The sequence below is a fragment of the Ceratotherium simum genome, chromosome 6 (genome assembly GCF_057802395.1).
Source record: "Ceratotherium simum simum isolate JZ-2026a chromosome 6, ASM5780239v1, whole genome shotgun sequence".
Classification (NCBI taxonomy): Eukaryota; Metazoa; Chordata; class Mammalia; order Perissodactyla; family Rhinocerotidae; genus Ceratotherium; species Ceratotherium simum.
The window spans coordinates 48,755,350-48,774,838 of NC_141905.1; positions in this window are offsets into that span (position 1 = coordinate 48,755,350).

Consider the following 19,489-nt stretch of genomic DNA (forward strand, 5'->3'; position numbering starts at 1 on the left):
AGGCGAAAGTTGGAGAAGGGGGTCCCTTTCCGTAAAGCAGCGACACCGCTGCTCCAGCTGCCTCCCTGTTCTATTCCCGGCAGAGGAGGCGTGATGTGTTGGCAGGAACATCTGGACAGAGGCTGTCGCTCTTCGCTGCAGTGCAATACCCCACGGCCCCTGCTGGTGGGCAGCTTGCATGGTGATGTTAATAGCGGACATTGAGCTCCCTCCACAAACCACTTGGGGTTCCTCTGGTCTTAGGACTAGCCGCGTCTCTACCACCCAATAATTTGCTAGAAATGCACAATTTTGGACCTACCGAATCGGAAACTCTAGGGGTGGGGGTCCTGCAATCTCATTAACAAGCCCTCCATGTGGTTCTGGTGGACGTTTTACTTCTTTATTTCAACTCAGCCTTAGGGTGGCCTACTTTATAAATGAGGCATTGAAATTTTACATAGTTCACCCTAAAAGACACTGAGCATTGGGGAATTCAAACCTCAAATCGAAGCAGTCTGCCCCAGTGCTGGGGGGGGGGGGACGGCGGGGCGGTGGGGGGGAGTGGGCGGGTATCACGCCCTCTGCTTGGACTTTTCTGGCCTTTTCACTTTTCAGGCACTATACTGCTTTTCTCAAGAAGATTTAAAAAGTGCAGTTGTCTCTGTAAGGGAGGAAGACAATTCCTCTACCCTTTAGGTCCTTCTGGCTGGTCTAAGAATTTAATTAACATGAGATAGAGTAAGGGGAGAAAACCAAAGTTTAATAACATATATACATGGGAGAAACCCAGGAAAACTGAGTAACAGCCAGAATGGCCAAAGCTGCCACCTTAAATACCATCTTCAGCTAAAGACAAAGGAGGATGTTGGGGGTAGTGGTTTGGGACTTCAAAGGGGAGGAACGCAATTTACCTGGGAGTGGAAAAGCAAATGCAGAACTTTGATAAGAATGGGCTGAGCAAGGATCCTCCCAGTCTACCAAAACGGAGAGTTATCCGTGGTGATGGCCTGTCCTGGGGACAGGGCTTTTATCTTAAATTCTTTTAGACAGTTAGGGGGAAGGTCAAAGTTTCTTTCAGTCCTTTGTTCTTAAAAATAGTCAAGGCAAAGAGACACATTTTGGGGTGGCCAATTCTGGTACCCCCACATCACATATGGCTTTAAAATAACTGAAATTCAGTTCAACTACATGTTTTGAGTGTCTACTGAGGGCAAGGCTCTGTGGGTCATAGTAGCCCTACTGAGTATTTTCGTCAGTTTGCACCTAAGAGGTAAAAAAAAAAAAAAAAGAGGCTTGCTTTCTTGTGATGTACGTTTTTTAGAGCTAAGGGAGTCCCAGAAGACTGCTGGCTGGTTTCTCTGGAGTGCTATTTATGCAGAATGTCCTCTAAGCTTTGGACTTCTGAAAGTAAGGTTCAAGTAAGCATCTGGTGTAGATTTGTGTCAAGGAGTCTTCAACATTAAAATGCTCTCCCCTGCCAAAATGAACTGAATTTTGCAAAATATTAACAGTTCTGGATTCTAAGTGGTTTTTCTGATACAGGAACCAGCCTAACGAGACAGGGTCCTCTGCAAGGTCCCTGGCCTGACAAGATAAGGCCCCTAACCAATCAGCAAGCTAGGAGAATCGGATAGAGGCCGCCAGGATCCACATTCCACAGCCTCAGGACTTTCCTGGGTTTATACATGCACCCTAGCACCCAGGAGTTGTCTGAAGGTGACCCTAGTTCATTACCATAGTAAGAATCACACCCAAGGGTGGAGAGCTAGCGTGCTAGTGATACATGCAACACATGTGGTGGCATGTGGAACAATAGCGCAAGCTCAAGAAAACCCCGCCTCTACGTGCCATGACAAGGCAGCCCTCCCCAGCCTCTGCCTAATTAAAAGCCCCACAATCCCACTCCCTAACGAGCCAGTCACCTGCCCCTTTCCTTTCCGCACCAGCTCCCTTGTGCCTCCCTTGTGCTCAGGCTAATAAACTTTTACTTTTCTACTCCAGTTTGTTGTCTCTCTTGATTTCTATCCTGGAGGACAAGGACCTCATGGGCCAGTAACATTTCTAGGTGGCTCATTGTAATGTTCTTTTGTAATTTTCTGTATTTTGAAACTTTTCATAATAAAGAGCTTTTTAAATTGTTTTCCATGGGTAATATTTTTTGTGTTTGTGAGGAAGATCAGCCCTGAGTTAACATCCATGCCAATCCTCCTCTTTTTGCTGAGGAAGACTGGCCCTGAGCTAACATCCGTGCCCATCTTCCTCTACGTTACATGGGATGCTGCCACAGCATGGCCTGACAAACGGTGCATCGGTGCGCGCCCGGGGTCTGAACCCCGGGCTGCCAGCAGAGCGCACACACTTAACCGCTACGCCACAGGGCCGGCCCCACCATGGGTAATTTTAAGACTACATATAACACATGGAAAAAAGAAAGGCATTAAAGTATTTCCACTTTATTCCAATTTCATAAAATAATTCAGAAAGAGCTATATATAAAGAAAAAAATCTGAAAAGAAATTGCAAAGGCAGTAAAGGAAATTCTGTATGAAGTGATTATAAGAGACACTTGAGTTGGCTCTCCTTGAAATTAAATTTAGTTATGGTCCTTAAGTCACTAGTGTGTGTGACCAAAAAAAAAGTTTTAATAAAAATAATTGTCCCTCTCGGGTTCACACAACCCTGAAGAATTTTACCAGTGAATTTTTTATCAGAACTTCAGTATATTGCTTGATTGTAAAATTTTAGGATTCTCAAGTACATAGAATATCATAAATTACATTGTTGTCAAGACAACTATGAAATAAAAATGAATCACCTCCAAGTCACAGTCTGTCATTAAAATATGTTAAAAAATAATACTAAGAGCAAATAGTTGGGCAAACAGTTCACTTGCCAAAACACCTCTTCTGAAGTAGGTGGTTTAGTTTCACATGAATGATTCTTCTACCTTTAGAAAGTAACCTGATTAAAAATGTGGTGGTTTTATCCAGTTGACCTGTAAGCATCAGCCATCACCAGTCAAAGTCAAATAGTGCTCAAGAAGCAAAGAGGCTTCTGTGTGTTCATGCAGTTTGTCTCAGTGGAAGAATCTGGAGCCACAATGCTTGAGCCCCCTAAGCCCTTTAAACTCATCTGGATAACCCACAACCTCGTTTCCAAACCAAGGCTGATCAAAAAAGCCAGCTGCAGACAGCAGGGCTGGTTCCAAGTATTTGCCCCAACACTTAGATCTGGTAACACTCAACCCTCAGTGCTCTTTTCTGTGCCCGTGGCTCGGATTCCTGGCTTCCATAAGTGCTTGAGTTCTCTTATTGGTCAACAAAAAACTGGAATTTATTTGAAGACACTGGGGTAGATCAGGCATGCGATTGAGGCTCAGGCAGAGATGGGAACCAGGAATTGGAGTACTGACAGGAACCCAGGAAATCTGCCTTTGTCTCCTCTGCACCTCTGTTGATTCTCTCCCCTACTGTCAGGCTTTTTCTGCCTTCAGTTCACATAGCAGGAAATGACCAGTTGAGAGCTCCCAAGTTTATTTCTCTTTCAGAGAGGAGCAAGAATGACCCCACCTATGTTTATTAACCCCTTTGTCTAGCTGAATCCTTTTTCCCCAGATTCCTACTGTCCACTTGAACCGGTCGTACTAATATTACAAGGCTCATCTCCAATTCCACCTTTTTCATAAAAGCTTCTCTGCCTTCCAGGACACAGAAGCCTCCTATACACACATTTGGCAGGTGTTTATGTTATATTATGTCTTTTACAGTTTTTTGTATGTTTCTTGCAGGTAAGTCTTGAGTCTCCAACTTACATATTAAATGACATATCGAGACTATATATTTATCCTTCATCTCCCGTAGTACCTAGCACAGGACTTAGCACCAAGTAGCCCATAGTAAATATTTATTGAACTATTTTCCCCCTTTTTACTTTTCTGTCGCTGCATTTTTGTTTAAAAAGGATAAACCACTAGGAATGGAAATGTCCTTGCTGTGCTGTCCTTCTCTAATTAGCAACCACCCTTCACAATCTGCTCTGTACATTTAAAAAGGATTTTGAAATGAGACATTTACAATTGGGCACTGACCAGGGTCTGATGAATCAATGCCATCAGCAGAGTGCTGCACTGGCTGACAGACACAGCACCGTTGTCAAGACTTGCAATTTACTCCTAGTTCTTCAAATAGTAAATGTGTAACTCAGGGCAAGGCTTAATTATCGCCTCTTAAAATGGGAATAATATAACCCACTCCCTCTTTGCCTTTCATGGGTATCATGGGAATTAATTAGGTTTTTAATAAGAATACATGTCTATAAAGTGTTTTATGGTTAATTAGAGGTAAACATAATGAAAACATGAGGTATTGTCATGGTGTTATGAATGTTTGTTGTTGTATTTAGCAGTCAGCTTCCTTCTAAACACAAGGATTATAGCAACAGCTGTAGTACACAAAATAATGAATACATTTTGGATCAGTGTCCTCCAACTATTATTTGCAAAAATGTCTCCCACATTAAAGGAGGAGAGATTTACACAGTGTGACCACCTGAATGTCACAGATCCTGCTTGAACTCTTCAAAGGCTTTAAAACTAGGCCATGCAAGGGAGAACAGCAGCAATTGAGGCCTGGCACTTTTTCTGGAACCTCAACAGCACCTTCCTTGTTTGGTAAGATTTTGAAGAAGCATATCAAAATTCTTCCACCAGTACCTTTACAGTACAGCAAATAGGAGACATTCTCTCCCCCAAATTGAGACTTGGAAGAATAAAATACCATCATACCCCAGGACATGGCTGGAATAATTTGACCAAAGATTTGTTAAATCCTACGCACTATGATCTAGCCTAGAGTTTCTCACCCTCAACTCTGTGGACATTTTGGGCTAGATAATTCTTTATTGTGGGAGGCTGCTGGTGCATTGTAGGATGTTTAGCAGCACTCCTGACCTTACCCAACTAGATGCTAGTAGCATTGCCCCTCTCAGTTGTGACAGCCAAAAATGTCTCCAGACATTGCCAAATGTCCCCTAGGCAGGGAAAATTGCCCTCAGTTGAGAACCACTAACTTAGATAATGACTAAAGTGGGGTAACTGAATCAAAAGAAACTAGGATCTTGAGTTATCAAGCATCCTTCTTTGAAGTCACTCAGCAATTTTATATACTGTATTTATATCTTAGTATCCATATTGCATCAATTCAGCCAATAATTGTTTAGCTCTCAATGGACAAGGCTCAAGATCAAGAATTTCTATGTATCCATAAGCAGAAATGGATGGAGTATGTTCTGTTTCTCCACAGCAGGCACATATGTCATTCTCGTCCTATTATTTTCCTCCTCATCAGGATTGTCAAATATGGCATGGGACTTCTTCTATATTAAGAAATTATTCACCATTTTTATATTAAAAATTTTTCATTATTTATCTGAAATTCAAATTTAACTGGGTGTCCTGGGGTTGATTTTTTTTTTTTTCCCCAAATCTGGCAACCCTACCCTAATAGACCCAAAGATTTATCCCTGTCTCTTAAGTTCTGGCTCCATAAACTTTATAACTTGACTTCATTTAAAATAATAAAGAGGGGTTAAAAAAAGACTTAAAAAAGAAAGAAATACTGATAGAAAGAGTGGCACAACTAAATTTCAGAATGGTAAATTTCCTTTGAAAAATGTTTATTTTCCTGCTGAAAATTGCGTTAAGTTCCTTAGAATCCATTCAAAGCCTCATGAATTCATTGCCTGATTTATTTCAAAATACTTCTGATGCTCAAGGCTATTTAGCATTTACACAGCAAATGATGTTGTGCTAGTATTCTTGTTGAGTGAGTCAGCATGTGGGAGGTCATGCAATAAACTGACACAAACCTGTTGTAATCTCATAGGCAGGAAGAAGAGGAATTGAAGCTCAGACCAGCTTTACTTTTGCTCAGCTCACCTTCCCAATCACCTGGGAATTTATTAGAAATGCATATCCTTGGGCCCCACCCAGACCTACTGAATCAGAAACTCTAGGAGTGGGTCCCAGAACTTAGTGTTTTAACTAGCCTTCCAGATGATTCTGAAGCATTGTTCAAGTTTGAGAACCGCTGCTTTAGAGCCCTGGTTCTCAACGGTGGCTGCAGAGGAGAAACACTTGGGAGGGTTTTTAAAAAATACTGATATCTGGGTCCCCCTCACACCCCCCAGGGATTCTGATTCAAGTGGAATAGGGTGCAGCTAATGCATGAAGATTTTTAAAAGCTCCCCAGTACGCACCACTGCTCTACAGAATTATTCTCAATTGTCAAAGGGAAGAGAAACTCCTGATACTGCAAATACAATGCTTTCTACTCCTGGCCCACGTCAACCTTACACAAAGGCGGAATAGACAGACATTACATGTTTTAAATCAAACAATACCAAAAGGCCAAGCCATCCAGATATGCAGTCTCTTCCTTACATCTCTAAATCTACTCTTTAAGGGCCTACTAGAGTCAATACGATATAATAGAAAGAGAGAAAAAATGATTTCCTCTTCCCCAGGCCCTGACCAATGTTCATTAACCTCTTGGGGCCATGTTTTCTCACACATACACTAGGGATAATATTAACTCTCCACAGAGTTGGGAATGAGTGAAAGAAACCATGTAGGTAAAGAAGGCAGGAGATTGATAATCAGTAATCATATCTGGACCGGAGGAGACTTTGTGGAAGGGGAAATTTGAAAGGACAAAACTCAGTCAATTCACAAAATTCAATGTGTCTTTCTATTATAACTATTTAAATTATTTTTTCTTTTTATATTCCCTCACTTTTTGTGTGTGTGTGCCCCCCGCCCCATCATTTGTCCTGTTTTCAGTGTGGGTACTTTGGTGACCCATCTGTTTTTTTGGCAAAGCTACCTTAGTGACACTGAAAGTGATAGTTTTAGAGCCCACAGTAGCAGTTTCACACTGCTCAATTATTCCTGGGGCTATAACAAGGGTAACAGGACAGTTTTTTTTAACACGCTTGCCTGTTTGCCAAGGTAATCATTTTAAACCGCTTGTTCATCTCAAGATGGATGTAATGGGCTTCCGGGTGAGCTAAAAACCCTCATTGTTATGGGGCTGCTCTGCCTGACTCCGTGCACGGTGCGTGTTCTACCATTAAATGGAACAGTTCTTTACATGAAGCTTGAGGTAAGTAAAAGCTGGGTTCAAGTTCCAGCCCTGCTACTTACTACCTGTGTGACATTGGTCAAGTGACTAAACCTCCTGGAGATAGTTTCCTCACCTGTAAAATGTGGATAATAATGATAACTTATTTCTGGGTTGTGAGGATTACTTCATAATCCACATAAAACACTTAATACAGCACCTGGCACAGTGTGTAAGCATGTAATAAATGTCAGCTATTGTTCCCAGATAACATTTTGAGATAATTTATTATTTTCCAGCACTGTATATCCCCTTTTCCTTTTTTTCCCCTCTACCTCAACCCAACCCCCCATCTGAGCAGATGGTTTGTTCTGCATTCACAGCTTCTGGTGAGGAAAGAAAGAGCCTGTTAGCCTTCCTGACTTTTGTTTTCAAAAGTTTGAGCCCGGTTAGACTGAGACAAGGTATCTTAGCCAGCAATAGGGAGGAGAGTGGGCAGGGCTTCTTTTCACTCTGAACTAGAAAGAGATTTTGTTTGGATGGAGAGGAGAGATGGGAAAGAAAAGGGTGCTGTATCAGCTTTCTAGCACAGCTGTCAGAGACAAAGCAAGACCAGAGAGGGAAAGACTGCCAAGACATCTGGGCAGATGTGAATATAAGCAGCCTATTAAAGATAGATTCCCAAGCCTAAAGCAGGGATCCAAACAGTGGAGCTGCCAGAGGTAAGGGGCCTTGCATCCTTTCACCTGCATGGAAAGGGGAATCAAGGGCCAGTACACTCCCAACCCCACAATGCTTTACCCCTAAACCTTGACAATTCCAGGGAGCACTTGAAAAGTACACCCCCCACCAAAAATAAAAATTAAAGAATTACAAAGTAAGTTTCCCATCAGCTAGGAAGAATGGGTAACGATGGTGGTGGTGGTGTGGTGGTGTGGTGGCGATGGTGGTGGTGGTGGTGGTGGTGGTGGTGTAGAACTGGAAATTAAATGGATTTACTGAAAATAAAGTTATATTTCCCACACACTGGTGTTTGTGGATTTGTGGACTGAGACTCACATAAAATTCCTGAACTAGGCCAGCCTAGTGGCGCAGCGGTTGGGTTTGTGCTCTCTGCTTCAACAGCCCGGGCTTTGCGGGTTCGGATCCTGGGCGTGGACCTACGTACCACTCATCAAGCCATGCTGAGGTGGTGTCCCACGTAGAGCAACTAGAAGGATGTACAGCTATGACATACAACTATCTACTGGGGCTTTGGGGAGAAAAAAGGACAAAAAAGAGGAAGATTGGCAACAGATGTTAGCTCAGGGCCAATCTTCCTAAAAAAAAGATAAAATTCCAGAACTTGCAATGTCTCAAGGTAATTGTTCAAAACATTAATTATTGTGCTCACACTACAAATGTTGATATAGATGCTGGGGCGCAATAGGAGAGAATCAGTACAAGCCCCAGGAATACCTTGAAATTTGCTGAATTCAGTGTCTGTTGTCATCATTTCCCTCACTCATTAACATTAAGGGACCCACTCTGGCTTGGTGAGCAGCACCCAAGACTTTCTGTAAATGTGATTACTAGGTCAAATGGTGGTAGCCTCCTTTTCCCGGCTTTTCTCCTTCCCTAAAATCTTTTCTCATTACTTTGTCAGTGCTTATTTTTTTTTAGCTGCATTTAAAATGTTTTCTATTATTTCTGCATGAGTAAGACTATGTGTCATTTCAGCCTCCTTGTCAGCTTCTGTTTCACTTTCATTAAATTTGTTGATTGAGTGTGAAAAAGGAGGCACTGTCATCATTTCCAGATTTTATACTTATGGGTTAGAGCTCTCTTGGAGCGATGCTGTGATCCCTACTGCAATTTTGTAAAGACTCTCTGGAGAGATGGAGATGAGACCAGGGAAATCACCTTATCCACCTTATCCTTTCCTTCTCTCCTTTCATGGGTTCAGGGAGGCACCCAGAGAGGGGAGGAGGATACTTCTATTTCCCCTCTATTCATTCATTCATTCATTCACTTCACATATACTTACTGAGTACCTCCTACGTGGCAGACACTGATTTAGGAGCTGGAGATACAATGGAAAGCAAAAACAGGCCTGGTTCCTGCCCTCATGGAGCCTATGGTCTGGTGGTGAGACACACTTTAGTCAAATAAAACACTAATTAATGTCTAGTTACCCACAGAGATCCTGATCTAATTGAGCTGGAGTTGCGCCCAGGCATCACTACTTCTATAAGCTCCACAGGTAATTCTAATAGGCTGCCAGAGCTAGGAATCACCAGGCTAGACCATGCAAGTTCTAATCAAACACCATGAAGCATTTTGATTTTATCTTAAAACAATGGTGAAGTGACTGAAGAGACACGATATGGTAAGATCTGGGGCTTTATGATTATTATTAAACTTTTTTTATTTTGAAATAATTGTAGATTCACATGAAGTTGTAAGAAATAATACAGAAAGATCCCATGTACCCTTTACCCAGTTTTCCCCAATAGTAATATCTTGCAAAACTATAACACAATATCACAAATACAGTATATTTTCAACACCATAAGGATCCCTCCTCCTGCTCTTTTATAGCCATGCCAATTCCCTCATGTCCCCTCAATCTCTTAACTACTGGTGACCACTAATATATTCTCCATTTCTATAATCATGTCATTTCAACAATGTTATATAAATGGAATCATATAGTATTTAACCTTTTGGGATTGCCTTTTTTCTCTCAGCATAATTGTCTGAAGATTATTGCTTGTATCAACAGTTTGTTCCCTTCTTTGCTAAGTAGTTGTATTCCATGGTATGGATGTACCACAGTTTGTTTAACCATTCATATGTTGAAGGACACCTGGGTTGTTTCCAGTGTTTGGAGATTATGAATAGAGCTGCTATAAGCATTTGTGTACAGGTTTTTGTGCGAACATAAGTCTTCATTTCTCTGAGATAAATGCCCAAATGTGTAATTGCTGGGATGTATGGTAGTAACATGTAGAAGCAGTCATACATAAAGAAACTATCAAACTGTTTTCCGAGTGGCTGCACCATATTACACTCTCAACGGTAATGTATGAGTGATCCAGTTTCTCCTCATTCTCATCAGCATGTAACGTCACTATTTTTTATTTAAGCCATTCTGATAGATGTGTAGTAATATCTTGTTGTGGTTTTAATTTGTATTTCCCTAATGGCTAATGGTGCCACACATCTTTTTGTGTGCGGCTCTGCCATTTGTATATCCCTTTTGGTGAAGTGTTTCTTCATGTCTTTCGCTTATTTTCTAATTAGATTGTTACATTTTATTGTTGAGTTTTGAGAATTCATTTTTATATTCCAGATATTAGTCCTCTTTCTTGGATATGTGGTTTGCAAATATTTTTTCCCACTCTCTAACTTGTTTTTCATCCTCTTAACAGAGACTTTTGCAAAGCAAAAGTTTTTAATTGTGATGATGTCCAATTTATCAATTTTTTCTTTTATGAATCATGCTTTTGATGTCAAGTCTAAGAACTCTTTGCCTAGTCCTAGATCATGAAGATTTTCTCCTATGTGTTTTAGTAAAAGTTTTATGTTTTATGCTTAAATCTGTGAATCATTTTGAGTTAATTTTTATATAAAGTGTGAGTCTTAGGTCAAGGTTCACTTTTTTGCCTATGGATTGCTCAATGTCATTTGTTGAAAAGGCTATCTTTTCTCCATTGAATTTCTTTTGCACCTATGTCAAAAGATCAGTTGTGCATATTTACGTGAGCCGAACTCTGGGTTTTCTGTTCTGTTGCATCAATCTACATGTCTATTCCTCTGCCAATACCATACAGTCTTGAACATAGTAGCTAAATAATAAGTCTTGAAATCAGGTAGACTGGTTCCTTTCACTTTATTCTTCCTTTTCAAAATTATTTTAGCTATTCTATTTCCTTTGCGTTTCCACACAAATTTTAGAATAATGTTGTCTATATCTATAAGAAAACTTGAGGGGATTTTGATAGGAACTGCATTAAAACTGTATATTAATTTGAGAGAATTGACATCTTTACTATATTGAGTCTTCCAATCTCTGAATTCTCTATTTATTTAGATCTTCTTTGATATTTTCCATCAGCGTTATTTAATTTTCAACATACAAGTCCTGTAGATGTGTTATATATAGATATTTATATCTAAGTATTTCTATTTTTTTTGAGTGATTGTAAAGGGTATTACATTGTTCATTTCAGTGACCACATGTTCATTACTAGTATATAGAAATAAAATTGATTTTTTTATCTAGTATCCTGCATTTTTTTTTTTAGCTCACTAAAACTATTAGTTCTAGTTTTTTTTCAAGATTTCCTTGGAATTTTCTATGTAGACAATCATGTCCTTTACAAATAGGCATTGTTTTGTTTCTTCCTTTCTGTTCTGTATGCTTTTTATTTCTTTTTCTTGTCTTATTGCACTGGCTAGGGCTGCCAATAATATATTGAATAAGAATGGTGAGAGTGGACACCCTTGCCCAGTTTCTGATCTCACCATCAAGTATAATGTTAAGTGTAGGGTTTTCATAGATTCTCTTTATCAAATTTAGGAAATTCCCCTCTATTCCTATTTTTTCTGATAGTTTTTAAAAAAAATCATAACATGGGTGTTGAATTTTGTCAAAATCTTTCTGCATCTATTGATTGATACAACCATGTGATTTTTTTTTTCTTTAGCCTGTTACTATGGTAGGATTATATAGCTTGATTTTCAAATACTGAACCAGCCTATATCCCTGGAATAAACCCCACTTGGTTATGGTATATAATTATCATATATGTTGCTGAATTCTATCTGCCCCTTTTCTGGTCTTTTGGCTAAAGAGAGTACGCTTTTGTTGGGGCTTTATTTGTCTGTGCTCATTGGCATTTCTGGGTGGCCAGCTTCTTCATCTCCAAGTCTGAAATATACGGGGCAAAAAGATAAGCTGGGTAACCCACCACCTTGTTGTGCCTTTGGGTCCCAACATCCCCAGCTGGTCTACCATCTTCTTTCCACCTTTCAGAGTCTAATGTTTATTTTATATATCATGTCCAGGGTTTTTAGCTGTACTTATTGGCAGGAATAGGGAAAAGTAAGTCTATTCCATCTTCCTCAAAACAGAAGTTCAGATTTATCCTTTTAAAAAGCATTGGAGGCAGGTAGAGGGAAAGAAGAGACCAGGTAAAAGGCTACTGCAGTGGCCCAGATGAGATAGGGGAGATAGCTGGCAGGAGGCTGCCTCATTCTCCATCTTTCTTTCACATTCCTCTGCCCCATTTGCATGAAGCTTGGGGTCTACTACCCAGGTGGGGCAGCAAGAGAGAGGAGCAGGCAATCTCACCGAGCATGACACTGTGATGAAGAGGTACCAATGCCCTGCAGCTAATAGCTGTTTCTTGAGCTTTTAAATGTTCTCCTTTGGTAGAAAAAAAAAGTCTACTTCTAAACACAACCCACCAATATACATTTCTCTATAATTTCCTTAACACTTCACATTTAACATGACTTCAGATATAAGCAATATTAAACAAGTCATATCTTATGTTACAACTAGAGTGGAACTTCAACTTGAGTTGAATGATGGCTGAACTTGCCAATTCACTCTTGTCTAATATAACATTCCATATTTATAATTCCCTTTTGGCTAATAATACAAATAAACAGAAAACATTGACAGGCTGAACAATGGTAACAGTAATTCTGAACAGAAATAGTTTTGTTATCTACAGATAACTCTATGTTCCTAAAACGTTATTTACTATGAAGTAAAATGTGATAGACAAAAATTAATAGAGGTCATAATTTCTACACACTAAAGATTTTATTTTATGAAAGGCCTATATTTTAGCAATCAATCTGTCTTTATTCTGCTCAAATTCAAGGGCACTTGATCCACTTTAGGTGGTGTCACCTACAGCGGGAAGGATTCACAGTATAGATTTTGTTTGCCTATTATGTTTGCAAAAGGAACTTCACAAAGTTGTCTAACAACGTGGTGGCCAGGTGTTTTCTTTTCTTGAATGTAACAATACTTCTAATGCTTATCTTTGAGATTGCCATTTTCCAGAAAATAGCTATGATTCACATCATTGAATTTTACTTGTTTTTAAAAATTGTACTGGGCTTTAGAATGAACAGTGGGCCACAGATGAGGCCCTTTGCTCATGTCTCTGAAAACATCTCCTGAGATAACAGCCGTTCCTAATGCTCCAATGTCAATACCTCTCGAATAGAACCTCATTAAGGTACCTCTAGGCACCTGCACAAGAGGAGATCAGGAGGTCTTTCTGAGCCTTGATATCATCCAACCCGGATGTGGCCATTTTTCACCATTTCATCTGCTTGCTTTGCCATTTATCATCTACTCATTCAAAAACATCCATTGATCCTCTACTTATTAGACATAATAATTATAGTCAAGTTAGACTGTGTCTTATTCACTTTTGACCCCCAACATCTAGATTTGTTGCACATTGTAGCAAGCTCTTATAAAATGTCTAATGAAAGAAATAATATTAAACAACTAGGTAATATAATGTAGAAGTTTTATGATCTTAGGAAAAATTATTGACCTTAAATATTTGCTGTTTATTCATCAAACAGCATATATTATGCACGAGGTTCTTTGCCCCAAACTATTGCCAATACCAAAAAAGGTCCTTTTCCTTAGCAATGAGTGGCCTTTGAGCAATCAATGTTTTTCAAAAAGTATGGTTTGCCAAATCATCTGTATAAGAAACATGTGGGAATACTTAGGAGTGAGGATAGTCTGAAGTCCTTAATTGTTTTAACTAAGGGCAGGTTACGAATGAAATTGAGCCACAAATCAAAAGGGCATTAACTGAAAGAGAAGTCCTGATGCAGAAGGGCGAGACGATGAAGACTATTAGGGGCCCCTGCCCCACCGCAGAAAGAATATTCAGCACCAAAGGCAAAAAAGAGCAGGCAAGGTATGGCCTCACTTGAGAGAAAATAAAAACGTTTCCAGTAGGGGAGACACCAAGCAGAAACTCTTTAGTGTTCACAAGGAGCAGATCTTAACAAGGGAAATAACACTTTCCCTCAGAGGACCAGCCTGAAGTAACCCACAATAAATATTAGACACCCTACAGCCACTGAAACAATTCTGGTATTGGCATCTGGGTGACAGACTTGCAATGTTTAGGTTAGAAAATTGTTAAATTAAAATGTATTCATAATGCCACTTTCCTTATCACCTAGGTACAATTTGCCCAGGTACTAGGATTTACCCCCCAGGTACTGTAGTTAGATCAAGGTGCCTATTCTAAACAGAACCTATTACATGTGTAATATAAACAATAATCAAATTGTTATTAAAGAAAATTCCATTTTTAAATAAAATGCTCCAATGAATGATCATGTGTAGCTTCTTCAGTTGTCTACATTGAAAGACTGTCATGTGACTGGGTCTAGATAACTACAAAGCAGGAATTTGCAACCCTGCCTGTACATCAGAACCACCTGGGGAGATATAAAAAGTACTCATGCAGGGAGTGGGGGAGGGCACTTTCAGAAATTCTCATTCCGTGAGTCCAAGGAAGACTCACCAAATTGGGGTATTTATTTTCTAGAGAGACATCACCATTCACTGGCTACCTGAAATGGAATCATTAGGCATAAGAGGAAATTGTCAGCTGCTGTGGAGTTGCCGCTAAACCTGTAAAGCTGTAAACCTTTAAAGTTTACAACCGTGGCTGCTTCTTTCAATCATTTGGGAGTTTGTAATATCCCAAGTTCCAGGCCGCACCCCAGACCAATTAAATCAAAACCTTTGGGGCAGGAATTTAGGCATCAGCTTTAAAATACCTGTAGCCAAAGTCCAAAAGCAGGCCTTAAATGAGTGGCTTTACTATTAGAGGCGTCTCACAAGAATTAGAATAGCAGGTGTTTAGATCTTTGCTTCTTATGGAAACTGACCAATCAAAACATTTCTTTAAACTGCTGAGCCTCATTGCTTCAGTTCTATTAGTTGTTACTCTTCAGTAGGGTTTGTGAAAAGACACTGATTGCCTAAGGGTACTGGTTATTTCAATACCTGTCATCTGAGATAGATAGTATCCCATATGTACAAATTCATCAGGATTCTGTTATGGCTAAGTCGTGAAGCACAGTTATCTCAGCTTTGACCTAAATTAGACTTCTGGTAGCGAAGTTCAAGACTAAAATTTACTGCATGCTTGTGCAATTAAAGGACAGAACTGTCTATCTTATGAAATAGGCAGTAATGTATAGAAGTCTCATTTTAAACAAACAGATATTGCTATATACATGACCCTAATTAATGAATTTGCTAACAGTTCACTATTTTTAGGAACAAGTAGCTGTGCATCGCACTAAATCTATGATAGAGTTTCCATTTTTTAAAAGAAAGATTCCTTTGTAAACGAGTGATTTTTTTAATAGTATAACGCAATTTTCCGCAGGCATTGTTCGGAGTTGCTTTTGTTCTTTTCAAAGCAGTCAACACATTTTATAATATCCCTGAAAATCATTTTAAACTCAATTTATTTCAATTCACTGGCAGACCATAAATATAGCTTTGTCTGTGTACAACAATGAAAACAAAAGAGCATCCTATTTAGTGAAAACTTCTGATAACTTGGATTTCAAATTTAGAGAAAGAAAAACAGAGATAGAAGTGCACTTGATTTTAATGTTTACCTTTAACGTGGGCGGCCCTAAGCAAAACTGGGAAGTAAATCTAGATTGGTTTGTGGTTTCCGTATCCTTCCGGGAGCCTATCGAGATGCTTTCAGCTTCTCTCTCTCTGTTCCTCCTCTCCTTTCCAGAGCTGGTATCCTCCCCTCTCAAATCTTACCTTTCCAAATGGATCAATTAGGTATTGTTTATTTGTTCCTTAATAGGAACATTCGTTTTTAATGAACACTCCTCCAAGGATATTTGCATTTTAAGACATCTTTATTATTCTTATCATAATAATAATGGTTGTTGTTGAAGCAGTATGAAGCAGTCATACTCTGAAGGAAGTGAGTTAGAATAACGTTGAGTCAGTAGATTTATTTGTACTCCCAGCCAGAGTTACCTGGAAAAAAAATATCCATTACCTATCCTTACATCTTTTTTTTTTTTTTTTTTTTAAAGATTTTATTTATTCATTTTTTTCCCCCCAAAGCCCCAGCAGATAGTTGTATGTCATAGGTTCACATCCTTCTAGTTGCTGTATGTGGGACTCGGCCCCGCGCTGGACGGAGAAGTGGTGCCTTGGGGCGCGCCCGGGATCCGAACCCGGGCCGCCAGCATCAGAGCGCGCGCACTTAACCGCCAAGCCACAGAGCCGGCCCTATCCTTACATCTTAAAGAGAAATAAAGAACTATTATACAAATGCTTTGTTGTGCCAAAAGGAAGCAAAATGAATCTAGAATATTAAAAAAAAAAAAACAGGACTGGTCTACCTATTTTTAAAAAAGAAAGAGAAAGATGCTACACTGGCCACCATCTAGAATGACTGACTCAGAAACAAGAGCTCTGGGAGCTCTGAGAGGCAGCAATTATTATGAATTCACAAGGGTGGTTATGACTCCATGGAGATGGTAGGACACAAATTAAACATTGATGGGATGGAAAATTTCATTTAACAATTCAGTCCATCTGCACATTTGATTTCACACAGACTGAACATCTAGATGATTGACTTAAACCTATGACACAATGGATTTTAGGTTTTTGTTGCTTTTGCTCTAAGAAGATGCCATCTTGGAAAGAATTGAGGAAATATTTCTTCAGAGGCAGAGACCTTTTGATGTGAGGAGATATTAAAGAAGTTAATTTTGAGTAGCTTCAATCTATTTAGACAAGACTATCCTTTTAACCTGATCATTTAATAAATTTCAACTCTTGTGGCTTTCTCCCTCACTTGGTACACGAATTACCTCCTTGTAGCACCTCATAGCTCCACTCCCTCCTCCAGACTTTGCTTCCTCCTAGACTGCTGACCCCAGGATTATTTAAAGGCCTACCTTTTTCCCTTCTCCCTTCACTGACAGTCCTGCCTCTACTTCTGAGTCACCCTTTTATACTCTGCAATCTGGCCATGGCCACTGCTACCACCATCCTGATAACATTGCTCTTGGTAAGAGAATGTTAAGGGCCATCTCCCCAGAAATCTCCCCAGCTAAAACCAAAGGATTAAAAGACATTGTCGGGGCCAGCCCGGTGGCTTAGCAGTTAAGTGTGCGCGCTCTGCTACTGGCGGCCCAGGTTCAGATCCCTGGCGCGCACCGACACACCGCTTCTCCAGCCATGCTGAGGCCGCGTCCCACATACAGCAACTAGAAGGATGTGCAACTATGACATACAACTATCTACTGGGGCTTTGGGGAAAAAAAAAGGAGGAGGATTGGCAATAGATGTTAGCTCAGAGCCGGTCTTCCTCAGCAAAAAGAGGAGGATTAGCACAGATGTTAGCTCGGGTCTGATCTTCCTCACAAAAAAATAAATAAATAAAAGACATTGTCAAGATACATAATGAGAGGACTGCGGGGAGAAAGGAGGAGAGGAAGACAAAAGGCACGACTCTGGTGGGTGGAGGACACTCACCAAGAGAAGGAACCGGCAAAACACACATGATGGGACAATCATGAGGTAGGAGTTGACTGAAGGACTGTCCTGTTATAGCAGCCAGTGAAGGAGCAAATATAAAGAAGTTCTTCTTCCCATCCCACCCAATCTCAGAACCTAGTCACTTTTCCTAATCCCAGACTTCCCAAGTGCCACTGGAGGTTCACACTGAGCACTGTTCCTGGGGCCCTAGCAATCATCATTTTGTACAATTTGATCCTGTTCTACTCTCCTGGCTTTGTCTCTCTCTTTCTTTCCTCTTTCTAAAATTCTGGCTGAAGAAAATAATTCCGTGACCCAAACATGCGCCATATTTTCCCATCTTTAAGTCTCTGCTCACTATTAATTCCACCTATAATGTCCAGTCTCATCATCTCCACATATCAAAATCCTACTCATACTTCAAGGCCAGCTCAACTCTTTAATGGGTAAACGAACAACTGAAGAAGGCCCCAGGACAAACTTGATCACAGTCATATAGCCTAGATTCTCACTATAGCCTGCAGTGTCTGCCAGCAGTGCTGCCCTTTGAACAGATCAGCACTGTACTTTTTTTTTTTTTTTTTTGGTGAGGAAGATTGACCCTGAGCTAACGTCTACCGCCAATCTTCCTCTTTTTGCTTGAGGAAGATTGGCCCTGAGCTAACATCTGTGCCAATCTTCCTCTATCTTGTATATGGGATGCCGGCACAGCATGGCTTGATGAGCGGTGAGTAGGTCTGCACCCAGGATCTGAACCCAGGAACCCTGGGCTGCTGAAGCAGAGTGTGCGAACTTAACCACTATGCAACCAGGCTGGACCCAGCACTGTACATTTTTAATCAATACCCATAAAATTCCCATAGTTTAGCTTATCAAATGTTGAAAGGAAAATATATGCCAAAGTTCCCACAACCAAATCATAAATTTCTTTTGCACGTATGGCAGTTATCAAAAAGTGCCCAAAGCCAGCCTTGATGGCCTAGTGGCTAAAGATCAGTGCTTTCACTGCTTCAGCAGCCCAGGTTCATTCTCTGGTCATGGAACCACACCACCTGTCTGTCAGTTGCCATGCTGTGGCAGTGGCTCACACAGAAGAACTAGAAGGACTTACAATTAGGATATACAACCAGGCACTGGGGTTTTGGGGAGAAAAAAAAAAGAGGAAGATTGGAAACAGATCTTGGCTCAGGGCAAATTTTTCCCGGCAAAAAAACAAAAAAAATACTGTATTTTCCTTATTAAAAAAAAAAAAGTACCCAAGACTTTCCTCCTGAGCTACAAAGTCAGTGTCCTGCCTGCCCTCCTGCCCTTAGCTCTTTACTTTTAACTCTCTCCTCTCTCTCTCATTTGTTGATTTTAGTACTTTCCTGCTACTGGTTTATGTGACATAATCCTGTAGGGAATCAAATAAATGTTTTCAATTAGATCATTACAAGTTCCCTTAAGAAGCAATTAGGAAGATGGAATCCCAAGTGCCTGACTCCCTCAGTAATCCCAGCAGCATTTTAGGAGTGCTTGCCAACACCAGACCAGGTTTTAAATGTCACACTTACTACTCTATCACCAAGGGATCCTTGGAAGCTTGCAAAACTGTGGGTGCAACTGAACATAAAGTTGTGCTTTACTGAATGCCTTCATATAGCAATAACAAGGAAACCAGAAATATGAAAGCCTCATGGAAAGGCAGTTCAGGGTGGTAGTTAATCACTGCATCTGTAGTCAGATTGTGCTGGGTTTAAACTCCAGTGACACCACTCACCAGCTATAAGACTTTGGGCAAATTACTTACCTTCTCTGAGCCTCAGTATTC